This window comes from Zootoca vivipara, chromosome 10, assembly GCF_965207765.1.
Source record: "Zootoca vivipara chromosome 10, rZooViv2.hap1.1, whole genome shotgun sequence".
Lineage (NCBI taxonomy): Eukaryota > Metazoa > Chordata > Lepidosauria > Squamata > Lacertidae > Zootoca > Zootoca vivipara.
Window position 1 is genome coordinate 59,325,244 of NC_142593.1, and position 7,131 is coordinate 59,332,374.

At 47.4% G+C, this 7,131-nt stretch overlaps 1 long non-coding RNA gene across 2 annotated transcripts; it reads right to left on the minus strand.

Moving 5' to 3' along the window:
- Positions 1-778: 778 nt before the first annotated feature.
- Positions 779-5,400, minus strand: LOC148684487 (uncharacterized). Of its 2 annotated transcripts, XR_015946054.1 has the most exons (3): positions 4,606-5,400; positions 2,227-2,383; positions 779-1,421 (listed from the first exon to the last, which is right to left on the minus strand). It is a non-coding gene; the product is annotated as an uncharacterized LOC148684487 (long non-coding RNA). The 2 variants fall into 2 exon arrangements; XR_015946053.1 differs by lacking the exon at positions 4,606-5,400 and having other exon boundaries at positions 2,227-3,468.
- Positions 5,401-7,131: the final 1,731 nt, after the last annotated feature.

Sequence of the window (7,131 nt, forward strand, 5' to 3'; positions counted from 1 at the left end):
GCAGTTCTGTGGCCCCTTCCTGGTGACCTGCTTCCTGAACCTTCGTCCTGATCCGTTGGCCAAGGTTTGTGGGGATGCTGAATGAGGTCAGCGATTGAGCGCTCGTTCCGATTCGCTCGGAGGGAAATGAGACAATGTTGCATCCAGCAAATGCTAGCTCCCCCTTTCCATTCTAGTTTCCTTGTCACTTTTCCCATCCAGAAAAATGTCTGATTTGGAGTCGTTTGGGGAGGGGGAAGTCAGTTCGTTGTGAAAATGCCTTTAACCAAGCGACCTGACTCTGCCGACGAAGGAGCAACTGGAAGCCTCCTGACAAAGAACTGACCTTTCCCTCTCTCGCCTGCCTCATTTACTCACCTCTCTCTCTCTCTCTTTCTCAAGAACTCTCAGATGAGAACTTCAGATACTTGTGGATGGGTAAGAAGATGCCGAGAGGAAGAACACTCAAAGAAAGTTTGGAGATGATGGATGAGAGGGAAATTTTAGACACTATCCTCCAATACCTCCAGCCAGGTCCCCAGGTGTGTGTGATGCAGGGTGGATTTGATTTAAATCAAATCAATTTAAATCACGATTCAAATCTCTAGTCAGTAAGATTTCATTTTGGGAATAATAAATGTGCAAAGTTGTTTTTTACAGTTATATAAAAAACTACTAATTTGGTTATACTGTTAGTAATACATAGACAGATAATTATGAAATTATTGTGAGGTTTAATAAGTTAACTATATTTGGACAACTTTTCTGCTGTAGTTTATTGAAAGGAGAAAAATAAACATTTAATAACAATTTAAACAATTTATTTAACTGAAACAATAACATTATAGCGTATGTATCCATGTTTGTCAACTGATGTGGTTAAACAATTTTTTTTAAAAAAGAAACTTACACTGAGTTTTAGCAAATATGAAAAACTTAAAACAAATCCTTATTTCCTGATGAATAGCCTTTGGACTATAATGCAACTAAAATAGAAAACTATCTATAGAAAGATTCCCCCCAAAGCATTTTATTTTAAAATCCAATTTAAATTTTAAAAAATCTGATTTAAATCAAGGAAATCCTATTTAAATGTTTTAAAATCAATTAAAAATATATATTAAATCATCAATTTTTATCCACCCTGGTCTGATGTTGTGCAGCGTGAACTCCCCAGCCTGATGACCTCTAGATGTTCTGGAGTATATACTGGCTGGGGCTGGTGGGAGCATGTGAAGGGTTCAAGTTGTGGGGAACATCCATGAACTATCAGGAGCCCAACTTGGAGGAAGGTTCTCTTGCAGATGCAAGAGATGACTCCCCCCCCGGGGGGGGGGGGAGACTTGTGAGAAGGAGTGAAGGAGTGGTGACCGCCAGCCTGGGTGACTTTAAAGGAGTACCAAGCAAACTTGAGGAAGCAGATAAGGCCATCAGTGCAGGATCTGTAGACAGGAAGAGGAACCAATCAATTAAATATATTTGGTGGGGTGACTTTGACCCCAGGAAATGTTGCATGTTTTTTTCTTTAACTTAGTCATTGCAACTGATCATTCCCGATATCTGGGAACATTTCAGAACCTGATATTGTGCAGTAAATGTTTTTGTCACTGTATTGTGCCAAATATGGCCAATATTTCCTCTTTGCTCTCAAGAGCAGTTAATTCGCCAGGCCTGTGCATTTGGCAGAGCAGGCAAGCAAATACTTTATGCAACTGAAAATTTTATAAAGAATAATACTGGGGGTGATATTGCTTCTGTCTGTTATTATGGTGTGTGTGTGTGTGTGTGTGTGTGTGTGTGTGTGTGTATATATATATATATATATATATATATATATATATATATATATATATACAGTAAATCGCCCTGTGATCTTTGGATGAAGGGCAGTACAGAAATTTAATAAAGAATAATAAAAACAATAGCCACAATGCCTAGGCCCCGTTGGTTCATGGCAGGAAACAAAGTGCTTCAAATGAATAGTGTTCCTCACAGTACAGAAGCTTTATTTCATCTTTTTTGGAGTGTTACTTAAAAAAAGAAAGAATTGACTGCAATAGATTTTACTCCAAATGAATTTTGCAAGAAGTCTATTTCTAGGCATGCACGTATTTTTAAGAGAAGACAAGTGGCAAATAAATGGCAACTGTTCTCTAGACCAAAAAAAAGAGACACTTTTCTTAATTTTATTCCCTTTTCTTTCCGACTTTAAAATCAGAGCTCCAGTGTCCACAGGAAATCAATTACCTTGTCCCAGGATTCAGCTGCCTCCAGCCTTAGATCAGGTGTCTCTGTGCAGCAGAAGACATCCAAGTCTGGAAACGAAAAGGTAAGTCCTGAGTATCGTAGATGAGTATCGTAAGATGAGTATCGCAGGCAGCAGGGGCGGGAGGGGGCATACAATCTGAGGAAAGAAGAACAGAGAAGTTTTACTTTCTTAGCACAGGCCTTGTACATAGCAGGGAGACACTGAATGAAACATTCAGAGGAAAACTCCCTCAGAACTACCAAGCCAAGCAGAGTGCAGGCTTCCTCAGTAAGCGTCAGCAAGCAAAACCTCCACCTTTCCCTCTTTTGGTTATTGGATTTCAACAGGAACACAATTAACCTGAAATGACCTCCTGTTGGAAGGGTGAACTTCCAACAAAATATTTTCTTCAAGGAGCGTGGGAGGTCATCCCACCATTCCTGCTTAGCACACTCAGGCCCTGAGGGACAAGCCAGATAGGGCCGTAAAGATCTGGTCTCCACTCCAGCTGTTTCTGAACTACAATTCCCATCGCCCCTGACCACTGGTCTTGCTAGCTAGAGGTGATGGGAGAAGAAGAAGAAGAAAAAGAAGAGTTTGGATTTGATATCCCGCTTTATCACTACCTGAAGGAGTCTCAAAGCGGCTAACAATCTCCTTTCCCTTCCTCCCCCACAACAAACACTCTGTGAGGTGAGTGGGGCTGAGAGACTTCAGAGAAGTGTGACTAGCCCAAGGTCACCCAGCAGCTGCATGTGGAGGAGCGGAGACGAGAACCCGGTTCCCCAGATTACTAGTCTACCGCTCTTAACCACTACACCACACTGGCTCTCCTCTCTAATGAGGACATAACTGGATGAACATCCAAGACCACTACACATTGTGTGTTAAAAGCACAACCATGGCTCCCCTCCCCCCCCCAAGAATTATGGGAGCAGCAGTTTAAGGGGCGCTGAGAGCTGTTAAGAAACCAATAGTCCCTTCAACGAGATTAAATCCCTCTTCACAGGAAACTCACCCAAGTTTGGGAAACCCTGATCTAATGCTAATATTTCAAGAAGCTTTGAACAAAGGTTCTTAGGGTTCTGTGGGGGGGAAGCAAGACCATTCATGGGGCATGAGGTGCAGCTTCTAATGTCTGGTGCAGACAGAACTCTGGTTTCTTCTGAGCTTGAGGGTCCACAGCAATTGGCTCCCCCTTTCCCCCTTTGGGAAAAGAGAGGGGGCAGAGTGTTTGGCAATCTCCCTCATTGAGCAGGTTGACCAACTGCCTCTTCTGGCTGTCCCCGCAGGGAATACAAGGAGGTCGTCCAAACGCAACCTGCTGCTCAGGTTTTCTCTCTCTCTTGGTATCCAACAACCGTGCCGTAGGTGGGGGGCCACAAAAGAGAACACCCTCTCTCCCAATTTCAGTCACGCAGGGTGGGTGGGGAGACCCATAAGAGGCTGCGGGTGCAGGTATTAGTTTTCTCAAAAGGCGGGAAGAACCTAGTGTTAGTGTATCCAGGACAAAAGTGTGTCGTAAGAATGAAAGACGAGCCTGCTGGGCAAGACCAGCATCCTGCACTGACCAGCACCCTCATCTCACAGTGGCCAACCAGATGCCCATGGGAAACTTGAAAGCAGAATTCGAACACAGAGGCCTTCCCCCTTCCTGTGGTTTCCAGCAACTGGTATTCAGAAACATTCCTGCCTGCAGCAGTGGAGGCAGAACAATTAGGACATGTTGAACTTTTCAACTTTCAAATTCCTCAAATGAGGGGTGCTAAAGAGTTGTAACATGACTTGGGAAATCAGAATATATTGTGGTTAAATTAATATAATTTAGTTCTGAGTGGTAAGTAAACTATGTGTCAAAATTGCATACAAATTATAAAAACAATTGTCTAGTACTTGCAATCTATTATTTTTATTATTATTTAGCATTACCTGACATTTTCAGAAGGTAAAACTGAAATTCTTTGGTTTTCGAAAAGCAGTTTATGTAACTGGTGGGGTCTCCTCACTGTGACTCACAAAAACCTTCCCCAACCCTTAGTATGCCCTCTATAGATACTACGGACTCAAACTACGGAATTCCAGGAGCAAGGAGACAGTCCACCAATACTTGCACTTACTTCTAAAGTTGCCTCTTGAAGAGGAAACAGTCAGAGAGGTGAGTGAATTCGTGTGTTCCCATGAAGTCATAGAATCATAGAATCGGAAGGGACCCTGAGGATCATCTAAGTCCAACCCCCTGCAATGCAGGAATACGCAGATGTCCCATTCAGGGATCGAACCTGCAACCTTGGCATTATCAGCACCACACTCTAACCAACTCAGCCATCCTGTCCTAGGCAGTGCTATTTTTCTAGAAAAAAAGAGGTGCTGGAACTCACCATGAACGCCTCCCTTGCTCTCTTCTAATGGCCATGGTGCCCATCTGTGAGGTGCCGGAGCTGAGCTCCTCCAGTGCGTTGTGGCTAAAAAAGCCCAAAGGGTTACTCCTTATGAGTCTGCAGCTCTTTGACAGAGGCAGGGGGGGGGGGGAGCCCAGGTGAGGTGGACCAGAAGCAGAGTCGGAAAGGGCCTCAGTCCGTCACCTGTGGTCTCTGGCCTGCTGTTCCCTGGGGGCTCCTTCTCTGGACCAGGACACCTGTCAAGGAGCTGGGGGGGGGGGGTCAGCACAGGCCATTCACGGGGCAAGAAAAACACGAGGCATGAAATGCATTTATCTTTTATGTACAGCAAGTAACAGCACAGCAGAGTTCCTCTGGCTTGCCTTGCTCCAGCTGGAGTCGTTGCTGAAACAGGCGCGTAGCAAGGGAGGGGCGATGGGGGCGGGGTGCCCCGGGCAGCACTCTGGCGGGGGCAGCGCCCCCTGCCCCTCCCCACCCTCCACCGACGGCCATCGTGGAGACGCCCCAATGTTGCGCCAGCAACCCACTCCTTGGTGTTGCGTCCTTCAACCAGCTCTGCTTCTTCTTGCTCGGGCAGAAGCGAGGCGCAGGCCAGAGAGGGATGTCAGCGGCGGCCCCTGAGGCCCCTCCCTGGCCCACCCCTCGCCTCCTCCACCCAAGCAGGAAGAAGCAGAGCGCGCTATGGAGCAGGGTGCCGTGCGCCAGCGGCGCCGGCAAACCACAAGCAATCTGCAGAGCGAGGCTTTTTTGAAAAACCTCGCTCCGCGCCTTGGTCACGGTTTGCCGCCGCCGCCACCACCCGGGGCGACCTGCTCCGTAGCGCGCTCTGCTTCTTCCTGCCCAGGGTCTGCCTGAGCAGGAAGAAGCAGAGCGCGTCGGCCGAGCAGAGCAGCAGCGCCAACTGGGACGGACTGCGCATGTGCGGACATGTGCGAACTCGTAAGGCTGCCGCGTGCGAAAAGCAGCATGGACGGGGCAGCCTTACACGTGCTGTTCACGCGCGGTAGCCTTACGAGTTGCCGCTTGCTTAGCAGATTGTAAGGTTGCCATGGGAGCAGCAGCGCGCACGTCTTGCGTCGTGACATCACGACACGTGCGTCAGGATGCATGTGTGCTGCGGAGCGATGCCCCACCCCTAGGGGGGGTGCCACCCCGGGCAGCCAAGTGGCACCATTCACCACTGTGCTGAAACTGACCTCAGAAACTCATGTCAGTTGCCTCCCAAGCAGATGGAGACTGAGGCAAGGGGTGGGCTCCTCCTCTGAGCCTGCCTGGCCTGTCGCTCAGCAACGTGCAGGTCTCTCCTCAAGAGGGATTTCAGGGGGGAGGAGAGCCAGCAGGACTGGGACTGCCCAGCCCCTGAGTAGCAGGTGCAATCTCACTCCTCCAACAGGTTTTGTGTCAGACTGATGTATGTATGGTGTATTGGGGGGGGGGTCTTGGGTTCCAAAGTGGGCAATTTCAAAATGTCTATATAAGTGTTTGTGTGTCATTGTCCCTCCTGCCTCCTGCGTGTGGCTGTGAGCACCCTGTTGCAACAGTTAATAAAGATCAGGCTTACTAGCTGCTTTTCTGCTCAATATTCTCTGTTATTTTCTCCTAGCGATAGAGAACCTACAAAAGGACTCTATGGGCTCTTGGGTACCCCATAAGGAAAAAGGAGCAGTTTCCCTCTTATAACATGTGCATCATTCTCCCTAGGGAATTTCTGAGGCTGTCGGCGTAGCTTCATACTGCCATTTATCTCAGATGTTGATGGAACTGAGGGATTTTGGCCACGCAGTAATTGCAAGGAAGATCGAGTTGTCTGAGGTAAGGGTGCCAAATGAGGAAGGCGCATTGCAAGAGTGTCAGCCATCCCCAACCTGGTGCCCCTTTTAACTGGAACTCCCACCAGCCCCAGGCAGCATGGCCAATGGTTAGACACAATGGGAGTTGTAGCACAACAATATTGGAAGGACACCAGGTTGAGAAGATCCTGGCCGATTGGGTGCTTAGCTGCTATTTACACCCACACCAAAGTATATGAAATAGCTTCTGGGTTCCTATTATCTAGAACAGGCACCCCCAAACTCAGCCCTCCAGATGTTTTGGGACTACAATTCCCACCATCCCTGACCATTGGTCCTGTTAGCTAGGGATGGTGGGAGCTGTAGGCCAAAAACACCTGGAGGGCCCAATTTGGGGGTGCCTGATGTAGAAAAAGAGAGCTGTGTTGGAAGAGAATGAATCCTGCTCCATTTCAAAATATGCTCCTTTTCAAGGGATGTGATCCTTACCACTCCAATAAAGCAATTGGATCTGCTCATCCTCTCAGTATGGAAGGCCAGAAAACTTCCTCTGTGGGTATGACTCAGTCATCCTTCTGAAGTGGGCTCCAGCAGTCCTGTCTCTCTGGCTCCAGATCCTAGATCTGATCTGATCCCTTTGCTCAGTCAGTCAGTCAGTCAAACAGATTCGTTAGAAACCATTGGTCATCCCAAATGTACAAGCAATACAAAAGTA